At 36.6% G+C, this 25,606-nt stretch overlaps 1 protein-coding gene across 2 annotated transcripts in view; it reads right to left on the bottom strand.

Moving 5' to 3' along the window:
- The window catches only part of PCDH11X (protocadherin 11 X-linked), a 460,056-nt gene that overhangs the window by 303,358 nt on the left and 131,092 nt on the right, over window positions 1-25,606 (bottom strand). The window lies entirely within an intron of this gene.

The following is a 25,606-nucleotide window of genomic DNA, read 5'->3' on the forward strand; positions in this document are numbered from 1 at the left end:
AATGCTTGTAAAAAGATGGTATTTGTGCTCACACAGACAAGACCCAGGGAAAAAACTATTGATTTATAGGATGGTAGTCTCAATAATCTTCAGAGTAATTAAAATCTTCTTATACTAGTGGGTAATAAGAAGGATTGGATCTCCCTTCAGGATTTGCCTGTATAGCCCTTGAAATTGTTGTTAAAGGAATCAGAACCCCCTATCTTTCTATTTAAATAATTTACACTTTAAAACTGAACTTCAAGGTTCAGGATTGCTATTTAAATCAAAGCTTAAATATGCAGACACTAGATTTTCTCTTCTTTCAAGTGAGTCTTGTTGAAAAAAACAAACTTTCTTTTATTTCTACTAGATGAGGTTAATGTATTTCCAAGGAGACACTACTTTTGCAGATGGCTTGAATCAGAGAACTGCTATAGTTATCATTATGCAGCTATTCAAATAGAAACCCCTGGAACTTGGCAAAAGGTGAAAAATAATGTCTCCTAATACATTGTCCAAACTCAGTGCAGGAAGGTAGGAAAAAGACAACATGTAAAAGTCAAAATGATAAAAATAATCAACCAGAACAATGCTTGAAAAATTGAAAATGATAAGTATGTCTGGCATTAAGTTTTGAAATTAATATATCCAAGGTAGGAAAGAAAAGCACAGTGGTAGGATAATTTACATGGAAAAAAAATCTGAAGTCTGAACAACACACAGGTTAGAAGTAATGCTATGTAAATATGATTTATCTCCTATTAAATTTTATTATGAGAAAGAACATAATTTAATGAACCCATGGACCAACTTGTGTGCTCAGGGGACATGGATTCGAATCCTTCTTTGGGAGTTCCCTACTAGTGAAAAGATGCTTAAAAGTTTTTGTCAAGGCCATACAAATAATTGACAACATCACAAAAGCAGTTGACAGCAATTGACAGAAGCACAAAATCAGAATTGGAAACAATCATACTGGTCAGGTCAGAAATGAGAATAATTTAGAGATATAAAAGAGACACTTTTACAAGTCTTCCAGAGGCTTTTAATTTCTATATTTTATCAGTGTAATTTACTTCAATGCATTATCTTTAGCCTTAGGTGGCAGGCAAACAGAAAAAATAGAAAGCAATTTCAGTATAAAATCATAGACTCAGAGCACCACTGAAAATGGACAGATCCAATGGGAGCAGAGATAGGTCAAACCTCATCTGTTTTAAAAATCATAGCAATGTGCAAATGAATCCAATAAAATGGTCTATTTTTAATATAATGACGTCCTATCTGCAGAATAAGATAATACAGGATAAACCTGAAACTAATCTTAGAATACTTCATTTGCTGGTTCTTCCACAAAAAGTAACTGCAACAATTAGCAATTTAATACATTTTCATTCATGAGCAATGAAGAAAGGTCTTGTTCATATTTGATAAGAGCATAAAGCAGATCTGAGGCAATGTAATTAACCAGTCATGCTTTTTTAGATTAAAGTTGTCTTTTCAGTCATTACTGATATTTGTAACTTGCCACCTGAAATAAGTTTATCTGCTGTCACCACATTGTTGTATTACAGAATGCTGTGTTTACTGTGTGGTTTTGTTAGAAAAATATCAAAATGAATAAATAAGCATACAAAGGCCCCCTGTACTCAAGCTTCCTACTACAGAATCCTCTTTACATATAGATAAATAACTATGTGTGGATATATGAACACACCTGCTGAAGTCTGGACACAAACATGATTCTTGCATATGTGACTAACAGTATTTTTTTAGAATTCTTTGTGGTACTATGCTCTGTAAAGAATAACAGGGAAAAAAATAAAAATAGGAAGTTGCTCTAACTATTTAATAGAGAATATTTATTCCAGAAGAGAAAAAAAATCACAAAATTGCTTAATTATGATTTTGGACCCTTTCTCATATTGTGCTTTATTACACAGGTATGACATGACAATCCTTTAAATGCAGCCCTAAAGACAACAAAGGCAAAGGAAAGACTGTCAAAGCATATAGACTGATGCCTCTTCCTGAGAATTTGCAGAAAGGTATTCTGTTTACATTTATTTCATTTTTAAAAGTCACAATGTAATATTCCTCCTACGAGTTCTGAGAATTAGTATCTCCACAGTTGTAAAGGTGATTAAAAAAAAGTGATTTGCCTTGACCTTTCTAAACAGCTTTTTGCATGTTTTGTTTTTGTTTTGGTTATTTTGTTTGGTTTGGGGATTTTTTGGGGATTTATTTTTTTTTTGTTTTAAATTTCAAAGGCATTAGTATTAAAAATAGAACAGCACTGATACTCTAAATACAAAGAACTGGTGATTTTCTCCCTGCATCATTTTTGCCAACAGATATCTTGAAATACCAAAACTTTCTGCCATTTTCATTTCGAAGCTGAGCAAAACAAGATTTGATAGTTTAGTTGCTTTGTTTGTTATATGCTGTTGATTCCAGGCTTCCAACGCCAATACAAACAAATTTGCACTCCAATTACCTTTCATAAATCAGTTCATTTCCTGGGGCTGTACACCACCTCGTAGCAGACACCTGCTAAACTACTCACTGAAAGCACCAAGGTGCAATTGTAACCCATTAACTTGGGGAGGGGAGAGGTAAAAATAAAGCACTGTTATAACCTTAACATTCCACTGAGTTCCGTGCCAAACAGAATCTGGTTCTGATTTTTACGTTTATTTTTTCCTATTAAAAGGACCAATACAGAGAACAGAAAGGAGACAAAAAACCCCAAATACAACTGTAATAGACTCTGCAGGAAAACTGAGAGGTTTACCCTTTCAGGAAATATTTTGATTAGAGTAGGATACAACAAACATGTTTTTAATGACTGAAAATATCTATTCCCAATCATTTTATTTTCTAATTAAGAGGAGAAAAGGCAGATATGACTGCAATTCTAATGGTGAGAAGTAAAGACTATGTGGCAATGGGGAGATCTTGGCAGCCAAAGATGGCTGATGGAGCTTTGAAAGTAGGACAAGGCAGGGCCAGCTGCTCTTAAATCTCAGGTAATTATCTTAGGACCTTCTTCTTCCCCTTCCCCCTTCCCTTCTCTTCCCTTGAGCTACAACAATAAAAACTTTTAAATGCATATGCAAATAAATAATTTAACTAAATCACTTTGATCACTAGAAACTGTTAGTTAACATTAGAATGTTTCAGCTGAGAGAGATTCAGAGAGATTAATTTGTCTTCCACTGTGCACAACAGCTATTCAAAATCCTCTAAAGACCAGGCTGTGTTGTAATGAAGCATATTTACAGCTTTCTTTATATTTTATTTAGCAAGTAAATACTCTGGTATTTTCAAACTGAAGGAATCTTATTTGTTTTCATGGGACACATCTTTCCAAACACCAGTGTGTTCAGAGAGCACTATTTAAAATGTGCTCTGTTCAGGAGCCAAAAAACCACTTGGGAAATTCTTACTGCTGGTCTCCAGATTTTTATATCATATTTTAGTGTTCATGGATATTAAATTTCCTACCCAACCATACCCTTAGATTTGGAAGAACATCATGACACCTTGCTGACTGAAGCTATTAGCACCTTCTGCTTTCCAGAGACCCATCCCAGCTCAAATTGTTCGCTAGAGGACATTTCTTCCACACCTCAAAACCACATCACTAAATGGCCTATAAAATTACTACAGGGCTACACACCATTACTCTTTAAATATCCCAGAGTAAAGCATTAATGAGAGCTGAATATTTATATGGATTTCAGTATCTGAATTTACAGACGACACCCTTTGGTGTGCAGTTTGGTGACCAGGACAACCTTATACTTTAACACAACCTTATACTTTAATGCACCTTCCAAAATAGACCTGACTGTTTCACATGGCTACCAGAACCACAGAGAAACCACAAGTAATCTATCAAACTAGGATGACATCTTAAACACCTCTCTTCTTGTATCCAACTGACTTGTTTTAGATCCTTTCCTGACACAAGCTTCTCAGGCAGTGTGTCCTCTTCAGTTTGCTTTAGTCATAGAAGCCCATTTGAAAACAGAGCCTTTTAGCTCTTAGAGATAACCTCCCTTTTGAGTTCTTCAAGGAGTTGAGCAGATTTAACACCTTTCTGCCCCCCATAACTGTCCATACATGCCAAACTTGTTTATTTTTAGTTTCTGTAAGAAACAATGAAAAGTAGCCAAATAAATGAAATATATTGATTCTTTTATTCTTTCTTTGAGATGTAAATGTTTTCCCCAATGAGGCCTGCTCTCTTTATCTGCTGAGCATTGAGGCAGTGATCTGCTGGCCCTGAGAACTTAAGCTTTTAAGTTTTTCTCTCTTACACATCTGGCAATCTAAGACCTGCAGGTGGACACATTCTGCAACAAATCAATAATGAAAATTGTTTTTATCCACTGAACTTTTATTTTCATCAACCTGTGCATCATGTCCTTTGGACAATGTCCAAATAAGTTTATGTTCTGCCATGTGTCTTTTTGTTGAAATTAGATACAGAGATAATAAGGCACTTTCAAGTGACTAGTTTTGTAATTTAAATCTCTTCAAGGAATACTGTAATAGCACAAAAAAGTCTCCTGTGGAGATGCACACTTTCATGTCTTTAAAGACATCGAGGTTCATCAACTTGGAGAATCTAAACATCCCAAAATACAGCACAGGAAGGTATCAGTGGGTTTAGGATAACTACAGACACATCATCCCAAAAATCTAATCTTACTTTAAAGCCTTTTTCTGGATTCCATATTCATGTGAATTTGCAATGCAGATTCTTTTTTATTAAATATTAGGGTTAATTATGTGATATTTAGATTATTAGTAAAGTGCAGAATTACACATTTTATACATACTTACCAGAAGCAGGTTTTTCACATTCCTTGTGAAGATCCGTGTATGCAGCTGAATGCGTGGATTATGAGGGATGAAGTAATTTAACACAATTTTTATGGAGCATTTCAGTTGCATAGGCTTAAAAATGATGACTTGTTTCACGAGAATGGCAGGCAGCCTCATGGACCAAACAGAAGGTGCTTCACCACTGCCAGAAGTCAAGAACTAATTGAGAAATAACACTATTTTACAAACTCCCAGCTTTCTATTTCAGTCTTAAAGAAACCACTAAGTTTTTATTCCCCTAGGCCATAATTACTAGTAAGTGGAAGAAGCTCATGAATTGAAGATATAACAATTGTGATTTTCATAATTAAGGATAAAATTTTAAACATGGTTAAGATTTAAAGGAAGAAGAAAATTAAGGTTAGACTAAAAAGATTTCAGAGCTAAGACTTTCATAATCCTTATACCAATGTTGTATTGAGGCTCTGCCATTCACTTTAGGGGATAAAAACCACAGTTTAAGAGCTGTGATATTTAAATATGAAAGATGTAAGTAAATCAATTTGAAAAGTTCTTTTCTCACACATTTCCAGTCAGTAGCCACAGCAAGTGTGCTTTTGTGTACAGGACGTCATCAGAGGAGGAATCATGATTTGGAAGATTGTTTAAAAAGACTGCCACTTCAAAACTGAGGGGTATAAATCGTGCTCATAAAATGACCTGAAGGGAAGCAAATCCCTAATATGCCCATCTTTATTCTCAGGAGATCAACGGAATTGCTTTTCCACAGCTTGTCAAAGAACAGCAAGACGAAGTGTGTCTGTAAACATCAGTGACAGCAGCAGGTTGGAGGAAGGTTTTAAGTATGAAAATTCCGAACTCAGAGTGCCAAATTCCTTCCTGGCTCAAACTGAAGACAGTTTTATTGAGACCTACAATATTAATGCTTCATGGCCAAAAGAGTGGAAGCAGTGGCCTTGTTGAACGGGCATCTTTGTCAGTGTGTGGAACACCAGTGTGCGAACAGCATGGACTGGGAGCCAAATTCAGGCCCTTGTCCTGGGATCAGAAGAGACCCCCTGGGGGACAGCAGGCACAGGGTGGCCCCTGCGACTGATCACTGCAGCAAACTGCTGTCAAAGGAGTGATCTTGCATCTTTCCCTATGATAAGACATTGAAAAGAGCGCTGCTGCAGCCACCTGAGCCAAAGGAAGTTGAGCTTCTCAGTCGGTTCGTTCCCCATTTCCTTGGTGCTCATAGACAGAATCACCCTGGTCCTGCTTCCAGCTCAAATGTGCACACAGAGTCAGGCAAGAGGAGTCCCCACTTCCAGCAACACTTCACAGTGTCACCAACCAGCTGAAATCTCATCATGAGCGTCTGAGCCTAGAAATGATCCACCCAAATGAGTATAACCTTAAACAAAATCTATTCCTATTTTAAGCTCTCTGTCTGCATTACATATTTATACAAGTACCTAAAGGAAAATAACATACCCCAGAGTTCTTAACTCATACTAAGTGGAGGGGTACTGGACTACCAGCAGGAAAATCTACTAGAGCTGTCTGATGTGAGCATTTTTCTAAATAGATTTTTTGTTAAAATTGTAACACATATGTTTAATTATCAGAATAAATTGCTAAGGAAAGCAAAATTACTGCTAAATACCCCTGAAAACATAATTTCCAAGAGACTTTTTATTCCCATGCAATACCTGATTAATCTTTTCTTTTTTATTTTGCTACAAAGCTATTAATTTTATTACTTACAGCAGGACAATTTGTAATATACTTGATTTAAAATGCCATTCAGCTATACACTAATAATATATACTAGTATTGCCATAGCTGTCAAATGCTAACATAAAACTGAAAAGGAAACATTTTTTGGAGGTTTTTGACACACATTACTGCTGAAGGTGTATTATTAGCTTCCAAGCTTCAAATAAGGAACTATATTTATCATTCACTCATTAAAATGTGTTTTCTTCACATAGATGATCCAGTTAGTAGCAGACCAATTGTTTTGTTGTTATTACTATTAAAAAATAGTTTTAAAAGATATAATAAACAAAATGGCCACAATAATTTGTGAACCATTAGAAGCCAAACAAACAAAAACTTGACAATGTGTATTTGTTAAATAGCCCTGCAGTGGAATTGACTAAGAATGCAATATTAATATTATTGGCTATGTTACATACTCAAAAGATCAAGTAGCTTTATGCTTCAGTAAGTAAGAAACACACTGAAAAATGTTTTTCTCTGCATATACTGAGCTGAGCACAAACAGCTTCTCTCTGTTAGCCTCAACTACAAACAGTGCTGTGGTGCATGACTTTATTTCTTTAGCCTGCATTTTGAGAAACCAGGCATGGTGAAAAAATACCTCAAAATATAATTCATAAAATGCACTTTTATTTGTACAGAATTTCAATGTCATAAAATACGTAAAGGAAATCTTTTTGCTGACCATATGGTTACCAAAAGATGCCTCCAAGGACACATATAAACCATGAGTACCCACATTTGAACATGTCCCTGGTCACTGCAGTGAGGTTGGAAATAGATGATCATTAAAGGTCCCTTCCAACCCAAACCATACTGTGATTCTCTGATTTAATGGGACCCAAGACAGCTTTGCAGAAGAATCATTTCTCTCTGACCTGTGCTGCTATGTCCTGCTGAGGGGATGGACCAGAGCCAGACCATAGGGCTGGAAACCCCGAGACAGCAACAGAGAAACCCCAGGGTGTTTTTAATAAACAAAAGCTGAAGAGTTTCAGCAGATGACAGACAAAGTGCTCCTGCTCTTACCCAAAAAAAAAAAAAAAAAAAAAAAAGTAAGAAGCTAATAAAATATATCAAGATTAATTTAGGTTGGAAAAATATAAGTGGAGGAAATTGGATGAATCCCCTTCCTCAAAAGACCCAACTTTGATCCTTAAAATCTTTCAGTAAGTTTAAATTAACTACAAGTAATCGCTATTCACCACTGCAGCCTTTTCTTCATCCTCGAAACCTCACTTAAGGCTTTGATCTCATTCGTACCCAGCTAATTTCATTCTGCTTAAATATTACAGATTGCTTTGATAAAGTCTTCCTGTGCTTCTCTATTTTACAGGTTTAACTTCAATAGCATCACTCAATACAGCTACTAACTTAGAGCCAGATTTGCAAAGTAGACTCTATGGGTCACTTTATCTATGAAGATATTATTTTGCTGAAAAATATGAAGGTTTCCTGATCAGTTTATTAGATCTGTAATTATCCAAAGCCAAGCCAATTATGTCAGAAAAAGGACAAATTGCCTAGACTGATGTTAAATAGCTCCAACTAGAAAGTCTTCATTTTCACACAGCCTGGACACAAAACATTTACCTTTATATTTTTATGATCCTGTATTTAATCAAGTATGAACAAACCTTTAGGAAAGAAGCCAACAAAGTGCAATTATATATTTGTTCATTCATTCTATTGTCCAGCTTATCTCCAAACCAACTGCAAAGGTTTAACACAAAGACAGACAAACCAAAAGCTGACAGAGACAGTCGGGGGTTTTCCAAGCTGAAAACTTGCTGTTCCACGGACTACAGAGACATTGTGGTATCAGGAAATGGGACTTGAACGTCAAAGTGATTTTGTCAATGCTCATTTTGTTACTGTTATCGTGCCAGTGTGAAGTCAAACATGGTAATCACAAATTGGAGGCAGGAAAAAATGAAGATATAATCCTGCTACTCTTCTGAAGCCAAAACTTGATTATGGAAGAGGTTTTTTCACAGAACAAGAGCTTTGAAAATATGCAAACCACATAAAATAAAATTATACAAATAAAAAAGAAAAGACTTTATTCCAAGTCTGTCTGTGCACATTTCACCAGTCCATTTAAGTATCTTTTTTTTTATTTTGGAGCTACAGTTGACAATACTTGTAATAAATCCAATAAACTGAGCTCCATTCCATCAGCCAGTGGATGTGACAGTAATTGTCTTTCTCAAGAGAGACTTCCAGGACAAACAGAACTCCTAACTTCTAAAACAAATGAAGAATAAGATTACACATTATTGAATTCAATGACAGAATACCAGTTAACTACAATAAGCATAAGCAAGTGTCCTAAAGAAAAAAGGACAAAGGCTACAAGCTTGAAATAGAAACTGTATTTGTGTTCTTCTTTTTACATTTTCTTATAAATGGAACTGAGAAAGGGAGACTTTCTTCTGAAGAACAAAAATAATTTCCATGGCATTGCTTAGGAAAGAGGAAGTATCAACAGTGAAATCAAGGGGCTGGTAGTTTATACAATCTGAAAAATCTGGTCCAATGTCTTTGCAATAAAGACATAAAAAAAATTCTTCCAAAAGTAAGACAAAGTTTTAAATGAAATACAACTAGATCACACCATCATATGTAAATAAATAAATGAATATATAAATAAAATACACATTTATAAATTAGCAGATGTGCTGACACATTAAGCATTAAAACAGTGATGTTGATGTAACTAGAAATTCTTCTCTGCTGAATGCAGTACAGGAGTTTACATTATTTTCTATGAGATTTTGATAATAGAATGTTCAGCAAAACAACTTTTAACCTCTCACCTTGAATTTAATCAGATATTTTTCCAGAAAAATCTCTTGGAACATTATACATGAGAAGAATGGTGTTTCTAGCACCACTTCAAAAACTACTATAAAGATGGAATATGTCTTGAAAGCAGCATCTGAAAGTATTCTTGGAAATATCTACCTTGTCTTTATTTTTTTCTGAGCGTGGCAACACTCAAACAATAAAAAAAACTGATTCTTGAGCACTGAGAAGTGTTTTTTCTCTGTGTATAATGCCCTCAGTTGATGTGCTTATGTCATAGAGATGCCAGTGTGAGCAAGGAACAAAGCACTCAACAACTTGGTTGGCCTCAGCATTTAAATAGAAAGTCATAGTAAAAACTTCAGTATTACTGCCATTAAAGAACATAATAAAACCATTATTTCCTTCCTCAAACATACAAACCAAATGCAAAAACCCCAAAATATCTCCTTTTCACTGCACAAACACATATCTGCATCTGATTCTTCTAATTTGGATTTGGATTCCATTTTTTCTTTAATTGCACGGGCACAGATTGTAAGTCTGTTCTATGGGAGACTGCAAGTTTATTTCTATGTAATATATATAATACAAATACTTTCAGTGCTGAAAAAATTAGCCTTTTTTTGTTCAGTCAGCTTGTGAAGTATCATCAGCTACACCCATTTGACAATCCTCTAGTGAAGGGAAAAAGGCAAAATAGTAATCAGAGATATATGATATTATAATCTCAAGCTGGATGTTTGACTACCATGAAAAGAAACATTTTCAAAATACTTGTGGAAGTTGTAATGTTGAAAATATGAAAAATCATGAAAAACATTCAGAATGAAAAGACTTGACATTGCATTGACAATAAACTGCATTGTGCTGCTGCTCTAAGTGCAAACAGTGACGTTCAGCCTCTCTGTGTTCCCAGTATATTCAAACTCAATTCAGTAGTGAAGTCAAATCTTGGTGTTATATTAAAAGATATTCTTAAGGATCTACAAAACAATTAAGGTAAGAGGATCTTCTTCCATCCCAGTACATTTGGTTTATATGCTATCTGCCCATCAAGCAGATTGTGCAATAGTAAGATGTGCTAAAGACACTCTGTTCAACTTTTTGGAGAATCTGTTGAAGGAGATATACAGGGTTGAGTATGGAGTAAACATTCCAAGCTTTGGAAATGCTGGATGTGTAGAGCACCTTCATCATGCAGCAAGGCACTCTGATGCAGAATGCAGACAACAGGTAAATCTGCAACTAATTAGGTTTAATAGGAAAGCATCAGCTTGACAGATGAGTAAGTCATCTGCACTCTGCATGTGCAATGGGCACCTGCTCTCTCTCAGCATTCCATGGGGTCCAGGAAGGCAGGGCAATGGCAAGATAGCACTTCCAGGCCAAGGCATTGACCATGTTCTTCTGGCTGCCCAGGGAACCAACTGGGAATTGGATGAATAAACAGAAAAATGTTTTTTCAAGGTCAGCACTGGTATTGTGAGCACAGCCAACACATCCCACTGTGAGGGATAAAGCACAGAGAGTAACCAGCTGACACTTTGAAAATAGATGTTTGAGTAATGTTCTAGGGTGTTAGAAAAGGAGAAGTTTGCATGTAAAATGGTACCCCTGGGCTCAATGCAGGCCATGTATCACAATGTGGGACAAGCCCCTCAGAGGCTGGACCTGTCTTCAGGGCTTTCTTCTAACCAGGAGAGATGTACAGATCCACACCCCAGCTCAAACCCAGTCTTTATACTTCTTCGCATCTCCATGTCTCATATCTTGTGAATGATGTTTTCATGTTCATATTTACTGCGTCCGAATGAAGGGTCTCAGCCTTCCCAACTTTACTCCTAACTTGCAAGTAGCAAGAAAATATACTCCCGTGTGTATGTAAAAACAGTGGAGAAGTCTTATTCAGTGCACCTTCAGGTGTATCTAAAGCCAAACTGACGCAAGGCAGTGGGATTTTTATTTTTTTTCTTATTGTAGTCTGAAATGGCTCCTTTGCCTACTCACCCCACATACATTTACCAACCTGCTGCTCTCACTGGTATCTGCTTCCCTTTCAATATTGAGTTCCTTTAAAATAAGCTAAATCGGGAACTATTTGATGTCTCCTGAATTAGCTATTTCTAGCAGGAACACCATCGTGAAAGAAGCCTTGCCACCCGGGAAACTCTGTCAAACACAGCAGACATCAAAGAGAGAGCACTGCTGCCATTCTCTGCTCAGCTCAGCAAGAACATTCACCCACCCAGGCTTCAGTTTTCTAAAGCCCTGCCTATTCCAGCATCAGCGATCTACAGGAAAAGCCAATGCAGAGGGTTATCCTGAATTCTGCACTTCTCTTTGGAAAGACAACAGCTCCTGGGCTCTGTGGGAGACAACAAACCACGTTCTGGCAGGCAGCAGCTATTCCAGCAATGGTCACAATCCCACCACAGAGCTTTTTTATGCAGATTTCTCTTCCGCATTACTTTGGCACACGTGTGAACATCTTCCCATGTGTTATTATCCAACATATAGAGATCTAAGCACTGCTATGGGCACCAAGGACTTCTTAACTGGTTTTCATACTGCAAATGTACATTGAGGTGAACACATGCAGCCAAGGTAGCTGAAATAAATGCAGGTATCAGAATTCCCTCCCACCGTTCAACAGGAGCATTGAACACATTTCCATGTGATCTCTTTACCTTTCCTGTGCCCTCCTTTCAGACACTAAATAGGCTATCTTGGCATCTCTCTGATTACCCCTCCACACTGCTTGCAGTCTCACCAGTCTAGATTATCTCCATTATCTGAAGCAGCAATGGCCTCTACTAATCCTGTCAAGAAGTTTGTACAGACTCATGGAAATCTTGGACCATTAATCTTGCAGCAGTTTGGGGTTGACATGAGCAAACCCCAGGACTTTAACAAAGAGCACAGAACAAACTGAAGTGTTTCTAAGAAGCTGCAGGAAGAACATGAGATAAGGAGGCAGACAGCAGTGCACATGACAGATAAAGTGATTAAAGGAAGGGTGCTCAGCAGTAATAAAACATATTTCTTTTTTTATATTCAGTAGTAATTCCAGGTGTTCTGTGAGATTTCTTGCCATGACAAACCTCACACTGCTCTTTAAAATTCCCAGTTGGTTATTTATCAGTTTAACTGACAAAAGACATTGAAAAATTTCTTTAGCAAAAAAAAGATGGTATGAGCCCTAATGCATGGAATAACAGGTATTTCTTCCACTGTTGTATTTGAAATATCACATTTTGTAAAGTTGCATTGGCTGCAAAGAGGATTTGAATGGTTAAAAGGCAGAGTTATCCAACTATTACTCCTTTTGTAATAATCTCAATGTGTATGCATATGTAGAACAACAGAATGCCATTCTTTTGAGTAAAACAACCAAAATATTCTTTGCTACCTAATTGAAATGGTTTCTGCATATGCAAAAGGAACATAAAACCAAGTTTTCTTTCTGGAACAAATATTCAACCTGTCAAAAATAGCACTTGATGTCAGGATTATGAAGTGTGGATGAAATGACAGACCAACAGAGGGAATCTGATGCGAGATTAATGAGATGTGCTCCATACAGTCATAAAAGTACTTGAAATAAGAAACAAGGAAATGAGGGGAAAAAAAGAGGGAAAAACAACAGAGAGAAAGGAGCTGCTTTCTGAGCCTTCTGTTGTGATCCTGTGAAAGATAAGTGATACAGAATTTTATTGAGAAATTTCAGAAACTCTGTGTGTATGGATATTTACCTTTGACCAGTCATGAGCTATGGTGTTTGTTATGCAATATTTGGGGCACTCTCCATATTCATTTGGTCTGACAGTAATTCAAGGCAGCCACAGGTCCACCATTTTATAAACTGTAGCATGTGCATTGCTACAGAAATCAACAGCCCAAATGTGCAACCAACTGCGTAGTTTCATGTATCTGCTAACCAGCTGAAAAGGGATCCCCATCTGGCAGGTTAATACAACTCTTAGCTGGATTTATTGATTTTCTTCAGACCCATTCTGACTCAGAACTATAATGATGACTCTGTGACTACGTTCTTCCATTGGTATTCCCCCTCCATTTCTCATTACTGCCCATTCCCCTGGTGTGTCACACTGTGTGTGCAAGGCACTGAGCAGCACCTAAGACCAATGCCAGCTCCTGCTTGCTCAGTGCATATCCAAAATGCCTGTTTACCTGCTGGCACACAACTCTCAGCAGAAGAATAACTCAGAATTGGAAGAGGGTGAGTATTGCCTTTTTCCAGTGGAATGGATACCTCTCTACAACTGTACTACTGCAATGAACAGCAATGATCAGGTCCACGGGACACCTTTGTGCTATTATATAAACCTAGGAATACACTTCAGTATACTACAGATTTGCCTCTAAAGATCTATGTAATAGGAAAATGTATTCTTTCCTAAACTTATATGCCCTACATAGTGTGCATATGGTATTTATATATCTGCCTGAAAAATCTGGAAACTTCATCTACTCCATCCCTGCAATAATTATAGGAATATTTTCATTACCTCGTAAACCTCTCTGGTCACAGTGCCAGAAGCAGAGTTTCCAGCACTTAATGCTTGACAAAAGCTGAATTGTGACTTCTGGGAGATCACCCCATTCCTCAGAAGGGAACAAAACTGCCCAGTGCAGACTCCAGCAAACCCAACCCACTGCATTGGCAGTGGAGCACTAGTGATGCAAGTCACAGAATCATGGGGAAGGACAATCAAGGATTTCTGTCCATGTGACAGTACTGAAATGTAAATAAAACATGGTACATTCTAACAACATTTCCCCACTTCAATAATAAAATAAATCCATTTTAATTTATCTTTAGGCTAAGACTTATTTTTTCTTAAGAAAATTGCAAGAATTATGATAAAGTTGTGTAACTTAGAACAACTTATTTGGCTTCTTAAGACATTTAACTTGAGAACAATTGGTCTTTTTCCATTCAGAGATCTCAACTGCAAACGTTTTGTCACTTCTTATGAATTACTTCAGTATTTATCAGCTCAGCCTAAATGTGGAAGTGAAAAGGGATGTCACAGCACATAATATAGTGCACACAGAAATATGAGAGAATCATACAGAAGGTAGAGTCTGGTGTGAGGTTCAGCACAGGTCCTGGTCTAGGTACTACACTGGAAATACAAGGATCAAAGTATTAGGAACTAGAGGAATAATATTTGGAAGTTCTTCATTCTTCTTCTAGCTATTTTTTGGTGTTTTTAAGAACAGTTTCCCTGGTAAAGCAACTTAATTTGAAAATAAATAATACCAGTTCTGATCAATGAAGTAACAAAACATAGCTCTATAGAGGCACAGTGAAGGAAACTGAAATATTGTTCAAGTACAGGAAATAAATACACCTCCATAGTGAGACTCCTGGTACATTCTTATTTGTTGCCATTGTTTTTCTTCACATAAAAATGGCCTTGGCTGTAAACTTATACTTAAATTTTAAAAAAGGCAAAGAAATAGCATATTTGCTGCTGTCTTGCATTTTGTACTGGTTTATTTATGGATTTTATTTTTTTATTTTTTTTTACCTCACAAGTTTAATGGAATTTTTACTGTGACTTTATAGCTGTGTGATTTATAATACATCAAACAAGTCAAATCAATCAGTAAAGGCTTAAAAATCAGCACAGGTTGAGATGGCTCCTCTAAAACAAATCATTACAGCTGTTAGAACTCAAACATACATAACAAGGATTGACCACTAATGTGAGTTATTTTAAAATCTCATTTTCTTGGTAAGAAATGCAGCCCTTTCTATATAACTTTTTAACGATCTAATAAAACCATCTGCAGAAACACAGCCTGAAACATAGTTTTCCTTGCATATATCTGCCAAACAGCTCTTTAAATACTCTATACCGTTCTTTTAAAGGAAACCTATCCCTGTTCTCATTGATAGGAACATTAATTCTTTTTAAATACTCCACACTATTATTTAAATACTACATACTAGTCTTTAAATATGCTGCACTATGCTTTTAAAGGAACGTATCCATATTCTCATTGTTATGGAAAGTTAAATCAGCTTTTTAATTGGCACACCTCTTTCATTAAGCTTAAGAAATATATTCCAATTATGTTCCAAATATAATCACATATAGGGGAGGCTCTTCTACCTTACAGACAATTAAATCTCAGCAGAAAGAGAACCATATACACGCTATAGGTGCAAGACCATCAGCCAGGTTTAAAAGGAAGAAAGAAAGTCAGGTAATTGTGTACCTGAAGGGTACAAGTACAGGATTTTATGATCATAAGTTATACACAAGCACTGAGTTGTATTGCACTCATGTGGTATTAGGGTCAGTGGACCTATGAATGGCAATTTTAATTTGTTAGAATAAAATACACATTTTTTTTAGGCTAGAACTACATTTTGATTGTTATCAATTTCATACAATTGCCCAATAAGAAGTGTCAATTTGAATAGCCTACATAATCATGAATATTTTATGGATGTCTGTGGAATAGCCCCAGCCACTAGCAAAGGTCACCTTGAGAAGAAACAGCACTGTACAATAAACAGTGAAAAGAACTTTTCCTAGTCCATCCAGTACAATAGATCCACATCACACCTCATTACAAAGAACAAATGGCATTTCCTCCAAAAGACGTCACTTTTCACTCTAAGCAAACACAACTCTCTAGCATCCAGAACTCCATTAAGCTTGTTACAGTCATAATATATCCTTGCCTTTTTCTTTTTGATGTTAGTCCAAGAGGTTTGTAGAATCATGGGCAATGTTTTTTCCCAATTATCTGAATAATCTCAGAATTACACCATCACCTAGAGACAAAATGTAGAAGAGATCTCTTTTGTTGTACTTGAGTTTGATCAGTGTTCAGTGGTGCTCCCTGCAGCTACAGCAGAACCATTTACAGACCCTCTGCAGCTGCAGGTATGACAGAGATTTCCTTGTTAGCGTTATTTTGCATAATTACAAAGAGTTTGGTGGCGTTTTACTTTATGTCACTGAATGTCCTGACGCTGATGCGAGTTTTGTTCATTATTTTTCCCCTCAGAAACAATGTTTTGGCAGCATTTGTGTTGATTCTTTTAGCTCCTGTCAGATTCTTACTCTCTATCCTCCCAAAAATGAGCATCTTCACTGCATGTATGTTTACTCAGAGTTCTTGTTTCTTTGTGGCAACAGAAAGTGCTAATGAATGACAGAATGTCAGTGGAAAGAGAACTGCACAGTTCTGAAATCACTACCAGAATGTGTGTTGGTGTCATTAGGTAATTAGAGAGAGCAGCACTAGGATTTCCTCTGGAATTCAGAACCCTCCTTCTGCTGGATTGTCAGCCACAGGGAGCACATTGCTGGCCCACCATTCATGTTAACAACAGTATTTCCTCTCAGGCAGAACTTTGAGCCGTACACACAGCAAATAATCCTCCTGCTCTCACAATGTCACTGGAAACTACAAAGTGCTGCAATTCCTCCGTTAGAAAAGAACAAGCACGAGATGAGACATGATACAACCATCAGACACCACTTCAACATCCAGTTCTAGTCACTTCTTTCCAACACATACTGAATAATTCCAGTCTCCTCGGGTTGATCTCACTGACTATTTCCAAGATGCTATTAAATTCTGCTATTAACACAAGTTTTAAAAAGTTGACTGGGAAACATAAAGGGTTTCTTTTTGTTTTTAAGCATGCTCTTTTCAGAAGTACTTTTAGTCCAGGTAGATACAAAAAGGCACAGAACATACACATTGTCTCCAGCTTCTCCCTATGGTTTTAGAATGAATTTTCTTTCAAATAGTTTTGCATGGGATTCTCAAAGCTGACTGTTACAACCATAGTCTCCCTGAAACTTATACTTCAAGTTTTTTTCTAGGAATAAAACTCAGTGAATATAACACAGTTTAATCGATGATTTCATAGAACTATAAGACTGAAGGCAAATAACTAATTTATTGATGACTATGGAAGAGTACACACATGAGTATTGTTGGTATCATATTTTGACACACATAATCTAATCATGATTATCTAATGCATTTTTGGCATCTGGTCACACCTGAAGGAGTTCATGTAAAGGCAGGCACACTTAGGTGATTTTTAAAATTGAGCTCCTAGAGACAGTATTGTCTGATTATAAAGATATTCTGCTTACCAGTGACAGTGATACATTGCCAAAATAATAAGCAAGATCCCATATTCAATTTTTAAAGATCTTTAACTCCTGTCTCATCACATGAACCTATCTCCATACTACAGTGTCACTACCCAGTGACCCAGAGGTAACAGAAATTTTGTGGGAAAGGAGTGTGCATGCCTCAGTGATTTATCAAAGCAATAATATTGCTAAAAAATTGGGCATCTAAAATTCTAGGACAGAAAGGTGTAAAGTGGTGAAAATGGTCATCAGTTTTTCTGACAGGAATCTCACTGTATGTCCAAGTAAGAAGTAAAACTGATTTGACTTGTCTAACATTTTATACACTTTGGTTCTGAATTCACTTGTAAAAGAGCAAGTGGATAAAATTCTCCTCCATTACTCCTTTCTAGGAAGTTTTCGCTACATAATTACATTATAAGTGCTAGTGAATGTGCCAAACTATGATGGAAGCAAAGTGAACAGACTGAAGGAAGGATTAACAGCTTGTCATATGAATGCAAATGAAAGTAAAGAACCCTTTAATTTACTCCACTCTTGAAAAAAAAAAAAACACAAAACCCCACACACAAACCAAAAAAGTCTCTGCAATTCAAAGGATATTGAACATCTTTTTTCTTTGCCTTTTTTCTCCCTTTTCACCTGAAACAATTGAATGAATTTGTGGGGATTACTGCATTAACTTCTAAGAGCTTTGCAAACAACAGGTTCTTTATCACATTGCTTACTAAACACTAGGATCTGCTAAAATCGTATTTAGAAAAGTCAGATTTCTTTATAAAATTCTAATCTCTTGTAACTCTGCTGTTTCTCACCCACTCACCAGTGGTGTAGGACACACATCCTCCAATACATCTCTGTTTTCACTGACACTTCTGGGTGCTTTTGAATTCATGAACATTCTTGAACTCTCTTCTCCCCCCTGATAACTGTGATAAGGCACTGATTGTGATAATGTGGCAGAGGAACCAAATGGAAAGAAAAGGTATTCTGCTGGAAAGAACTGAAAGGTGAGGTCTAATAGACAGAGAAAAGTAGCAAAGTCTTTTCAAGACTATTTAAAACCTATTTCAGGCACCTTCACACACACAGAGGAATACCCTATGATTCCCTTAGGAAGATGATGCTTGTGAAGTCACCAGGGGCAGTTTTACATAAGGCTGCCTCCTGTTCAACCTCTGAAGTCAATTCCTTGCCTTGAGGTTTGATTCCTTTAGCTCATTCTAATCACTTTCCTCATGTCAATCTACAACACAGATTATGAGTATTTGTCAAGTTTGTCGGGGAAAATATGCTTGGAAAGAGGTAATGCTTGGAATTCACCAACTTGCCACCTTATTCTGTAATTCTCAATAATTATTTTCACATTTGGTCTTTTGAAAGAGTCTCAGGAATATATCCTTCTTTCCTCACAAACGTAATCCTACTCCGTGATTCCCATTTAGGACAGTAGGGCAAAGACATTTTCAAAATCTTGACTGAACCTGTCAAAATCCATATGGTTATATCCTTAAATCATAAGAGCCACAGCACCGTGAGTGTTCACTGCTTTGTGCGTTTATCCTGTGCTGGAGCAACTGTTCAGAAGCTCAGGACATGCTGCTGTGCTGGGGGATAAATGGACTGGGCTGGACCTGCCTGAGTCAGGGCGGCTTCCTGGGAGGGAACTGGCAGGGAGCTACAAGCAGCCACTGCCAGCTTGTGTCATCTCAGCTGCATTCTGCACCCTGCCCATGGCTGAGATCCCTGGAATAAGGAGCATGGGAAGATAAAAATCAGCTTAATTGACTTAGGGCTGCACACAGCTGTAGATCCCATAGATTCGACTGATGCTTGGATAAATATTTCATATCCTCTCACTGGGGAGACAAAAAAATGCATTTCTTTTTTTCTTCAGTTATAGCTTGTTTTATACTAAGTCTATAGGTTCCTGGGCCTGTTTTGCTTTGTTTTCTCCTAGAGGACGAAGGACTCTGGTGCCCTGATCTAAAGAGGATTTACAGGTAGTGAGGATAATGTTAAAACAACAACAAAACTCTCAGAATCTCACATTTCCTTCTTTCAGGTCCTAATGCATAATAAAACACACTTTATGGTTCTGATCAAAAGCTCAGAGAGTTCCATGGTAAAATCCAGTGACTGCAGGTGAGCTTGACATTTCAAGAATATGTCATGTCATATTTGTCTTTCTTTGTCTAGATTAAAGAAGCAGCAACTCTCCGACCGGAAATACATGCATCGATAAAATTGGGCCAAAACTGGTACTTAAAAGAAAATGTATTTATTGCTGTAACATTTTAAATTCCAACAAATAAATTATTCATGCCCATCAGAAAACTATCCCAATTCAACACCTGCAGTCTCTGTTTTTTACAAGTGACAGAGAAATAAAATACCCTTTCTTGTGAAATGTTCAGATATTTCAGATGCCTAATAAAAATGCAGGTATATTATCTCCATGTTACTTATCTTGAAAGGAGGATGATGTTGAGACAATACACTGTTTAAAAATAAATCCCTTTCTGACAATCCACAAAACAATAGGGAATGCATTCATCTCCATTTGCCTTCCTTACTTGCAGTAAAAACCAATAGACAACATAGTCATCAGAATTATTTTGTGACAATTCCACAGAGGTTTAGCTAATTCTTTTCAAGTCAATTTTATTAGTCAGGAAAAAAAATTAAGTCAAATCCTGATTTAATAAGTGGTGGATTTGAATAAATTACTCTAGTTCTGTGTTCATTGAACTTTAAACAAATTGTTCCGCAATCCATTGCCAAGCAACTAGGACATATCCTTAGGAAGTTCAACAACACACTTTGATTAAATTGGTAGGGTGAACAAACAGTTTACTGGGAACTTCAGGTTTATAAAATGAAGATTTACAAAAGTGGAGTTTTCCTTATTAATTCTATGAATCACCTATAAATAGAGGCTTATGCTTAATAAATTGATAGAATCACGTTCAGTCTGAAATAATATGTATTTCTGATAATGTGTTTGCCCAGGATGCTGATGGCATTTTGAGACTTTTGAAACATTACAACCCTTTAGCTTGAGACAACTACAGGAATTAAATCAACCTTTCTTACAAACACTTATGTCCTGAAAAACTTGCTATAATAGCTAATAGAGACTAGTATGTAAAAAATTACATTTTATGGCAGAAAAACAGTCATAACTTCTTTTTTGAACTGTATTAATGTGTCTCAGGTTTATTATCTTGGGTCTTTGACCCACACTGCAACATGAACTAGAGAAACTGTTGTACCCTGAGTTTGTCTGCATGAATCAGGGTAGTAAAATTACCAACAATTTTAAGTATTGAAAATAGAGTTCTGATGCAATAAGGGGTTTGAATATTACTTTTTTAAGAGAAAATTTGGGAAAGTTCTCACTGTATTATGTATTTGGAACAATCTTCCTAACGCTCTAGAGAGAAATGAGATTTAGGAGTCTTCCAGCTCTACATGTATTAAATGATTACAGGCTGATTTACTCAAAAGTTTTGATATTTTGACTCAGAGTTTGGATAATATGAAAATTTTATCCTAGTATAGAAGTTTAAAATCCCCATTTCCTACTGCTTTCCATTATGATCTTTACTATTCATACAGCACAGTTTCTAGGTTTGATTGCCAGGCTTGCAGTGGAGAAAGTCAGGAAACAACCCTTCAGCTCTTCAGAGTAACACATTCCTACATCTAGGAGTAATGTAAAAATTCGGTTTGAATCAGTTCTCTTAACTCTGGATTTTAAAAAGCTAAACAGTAAAAGTCATTCCACACTACTTTTGGTAACTACAGGATTACAGAGGGGTAAAAAGTTCAGCCTCAATTCAGTGGACCCACTCCGTTCTGCGAAAATAGCCAATTTAGAGCTATTATGAGAAAATAACTTTCATTAAGCTTTCATCATTTGTAGTCTACTACAGACCATCTCAGCTTTCTAAAATGTCAACATCTAGAAGTACCATCATTCTTCATTATGCTGGAGGGAAAAAAATAGATCAAATGGAAACGAAGAACTATCACTTTCAGATAAGCGGAGAACGTCAAATATAATTCCACAGTGAAAATGAGAAGCTAATGCTTTAGCACTTACACACACTCTAACTATTTATAATAATAGAAGCAAGAACATACTTGCATGTAAAAATTCTATATATTTGATTGCATCTCTCTGCTGTCATCATTCATGTGAACCTCATCAGGTTGTCATTTTGTTCTGGTCAAGGACTACATCATCATTTATCATCCAAGACTAGCCAGGTAATGCTTATGAAAGAGCTTGGACTATCACAGTATGACAAACAGACCCAGTTTGTAGCATATTGCAGGCTCAATGTTCATAAAACAATCACGGAATTGCTGAAAACTACAAGGAAATGTATCAATGAAAGCCAAAAATCTGTGATTGTTCTACATAATCTGGGATAAATCATAGTGGTTAAGCTGTTGATTCACGAAGAGAGGAATGTTAAATGAAACAACAAAGAGAAGTAGAGGAGCAGAGCACTGAATAGAAACAACAGTGAACTTCAGAGACTCCTGCTCAGAGTCAGTCCTTGCCCTCAGCTTTCTGCAGTCACTGACTTCAGTGAAACCCCTTGCAGGAGCAGGGATTCACTAAATAAGACCAAGAAAACACCAGTCCCTTAAAAATCTTCCAAAGACTTTTAAAATTAATTCAATTTTGCACAATGCACAGGAATTTAAAGAGAAGTCAATCCCCACTGCTTTACACAAATTTTAAAATTTTATCTCCAAATATTTAATACATGACATTTTCCTGACTAGGGACAATGAGAAAAGACGAGGATGGAGGTTTATTTTTTTTATTTTCACTAGCCACTGAAACTATCATAATGTCTCTAAAGATCTTATAGGAACTAATATTTGACTACACATGAAATTTTATTTAAGTACATCCATTGAGAATTACTCAAATGCAGAGTGTTTGGTTGTTACTTTGTGTGATATACCTCAGCTTCAGAAGTATATTGCTTTAATATAGGTCCCTGGAAAATATAGCCTTTTAGAAAATTTTCCACAAGAAATCCTCTACTAAGCTTTAATGCTGTTTGATGCAAGATTTATTTAGGGTATTAGAGATCTGTCTGTTGGAAAGATAATTTCAAATTTCAAACTTTAAGTATTCCTCCAACTCTATAACTAATACCTCTATTTAGGAAAACCTCAAGATTATGCCAAGTCTATGACTATTTTGTAAAGCCAAAGGAAAGATTTAAATATTCACTTAAGTGTCAAACACAAATTCAGGCTGATCTGCCTGGGAAATGTGTTTCCTAAACCTGTTGCACCTCAGTTATCCTGGAGTTGTAACTCTCAACCCAGGGTTTCAGCTGCCTGTGATCCAAGGCTTAGCTTTGATGCAGCATCGCTGGACGACCTCAGCTCAGATTACTGAAAAAATTGATATGTTGTTAGAAAGAAAGTGGGAAAAAATAGGCTGGAACCAAGAAAGGAAGAGAAAAACAGAGTGAGATGATATTACTGCTGGCTGAAGGATATGACTAACAAGGGATGGACCCCAGAACATGCTGCCCTAGAGTTACCCTCAGCTTCTGACCCATCTGCCTTCTGAACAGACAGTACTTCCCATTAAAGCTCCCACTGGATTTTCCCTTTCCTTCAACTCATGTAAAACATGTCAAAAACAATGTGTGGCAAAGAAATTCCAGAACTTAATTATCACTATAACAGTGATTGTTTTATTATTCTGAACTTTCCAGACACTATCTTACCTTGACGCCTTCCAGTTCTTGGTTTGGAAAACCAGCTGCTCCCTAGGCTCTTTTTTCCCATTGTACACATGGGTTTGCAGTGTTTTGTCACATCACAATCCTATCCAGGCACCCTTTCTCCATTTTGCAGAGTTCTGTTTCATGCACTTGCTCCTTGGACAGAAGCATCTCCACACCTCTGGTCATTCTTTCTACTCTCCTTCAACTTCTCATTCTACCACCCTTTCAAAGTGTGCAGTAAAAGCAGTAATGAGCACCTCAGGCAGCACTGTTTGGCAAGTTAGTGCTGCTGTCGAGTGATTTGTAAAGTGCAGAGCAGCACTTTCATGTAGTCTGGCCTTGCTGAGGGGACTAAGTGTAAATTTCTGCAAAGTTACTTCTGCAGAAATAGCATACCCTGATGTACAGAACATTTGCCTGCCATTCCCTCAGTGTTTCTAATGCTGTACTATGGGATGTTTCTTCGCTGTCCAGCTGGATCCAATTTTGTTTGGCCGTGAACGTAATTGAGTGTTTCAAGACCTTGGTCAAGGTGCTTCCTTTGACCACAGAAACTCCCTCTTGGGGATGCAGAGCTGCACCTCTGGCAATGCTCTGCAACAGCTGCTCCTGCTTTTACCAGTGATGAGAGAACTTTGGTTGGGATCTTCACTCGCTTTTCTCTGAACTGTCTGGCACATACACAGCTGACATTTCATGGACACATTGTTTAACCTATGGCTTAATTAGTACTGGTGTTCTCTTTTTTCATGGCTTATGTTCTTGTATCCTTTATTCTTTACCTCCTTACCCTCTCCAAGACAGAGCTGACATGAACACTGAACATGCAGCTATGTGCCAAATACTTTGTGGCAAAAGAAGAATACCATGGAATGACCTTCTCTCATAACTGGGTTAGGAAGACAAAGTTTTATTAATTACACTTACAATTTTAGCAAATTTTTTTCTGGGCCCATTTCAAGATAAACATAAAATATTTTCAGGGTACTTTACCTCTTTGGGCTTGAGATCTCTCTTAAGTATCAGTTAGATTCAATTCATGGATACTGTAAAGCCAGAGTAGAGCGTATGCATTTGTTTAGTTTTGTGTCTTTTAACAAAGAACATTAATTGTAAAATCTCTAACCAGTTCATTTAATCAAATGCAATCTGGTCTCTGATCACTTGGATGCATAATCAGCCTCACCCTTCTGCCTGCTTGAGAATTATTGATTTTGTCTATCAACCCCAGTAGAGGTCTGGGTGATGCAAATAATAATTACCACAGTTAATGCGATTATTGCATGTGAACTGATTACTACAATTAGGAAGTGTTTGTTTGTATTAAAAGGAAAAGTAAATTGCCTTGCAGGTCTTAAGGAAAAACAATAACAACAGCAAAGACAAATAAAGAACGTGTAGTTGTAATTATGCAATCCTGTATTAATTTATGTCAAGAAATCCATTGTCTGCACAAAGTTAAAATATCCTTTTCTAAAGAAGTAAGATTCAGTAATGTAGTGTTGGAAATAAAATATCCAAGAAATAGAAAAAAATTTCTATACGTATCGTTCCTATAAATGATATTGAATGAGATATCTTTCTAAAATATTGACATACCTTTCCTCTTCTGTTCTATGCTATTTATTAAATCACTCCTCCTGTATACTGTTTCAATGTCTTGGATGACTCAAGCATCTTCAATTGTGCTACACCTTGCTTTTTATAGAGAATGACTGGATATTTTTAGATGTTATTACTGAAGAATCAGCACCAAGAATCTGACTTATGAAGTTTTACACATTGATATTTCACTAAGAACTGAACTGGAAATAAAACAGATTTCCTTGGGACACACTTTGACATATTCCCAGAAGACAAAGCAGTGTCCCATAACCATTTTATATACAGAGTTTTATAATTCCATGCAATTTATCAAACAACAAGCTCGGCAGAGAACTGTGAAAAATGGCAATAGGAAAAGAGATTTTATTATACTAAACATGGCTCATTTTAGAGGCAGGAACACTCCCACAATCAGATGCTGAAAACTGCCCTCAATCACTAACTACTTGACTTGGCAAATTGATGGATAGACCCACTGGGCTGAAAAATTTGCTCATGACTTGTATGTATTCTGTAACATGCCTTAGGTTTATAGTAACCCATCCAATTTTGACACCCAGGAAGAAATTCTGCTGCTTTATGAAGCTGGTTGTGTATGTGTTCAAGATATTTTAAAGGAAGGACAATGGGAGAAAGAAGGACAGAAAAAGA

This window comes from Lepidothrix coronata, unplaced genomic scaffold (assembly GCF_001604755.1).
Source record: "Lepidothrix coronata isolate B3197 unplaced genomic scaffold, Lepidothrix_coronata-1.0 Scaffold2, whole genome shotgun sequence".
NCBI classification, from domain to species: Eukaryota; Metazoa; Chordata; class Aves; order Passeriformes; family Pipridae; genus Lepidothrix; species Lepidothrix coronata.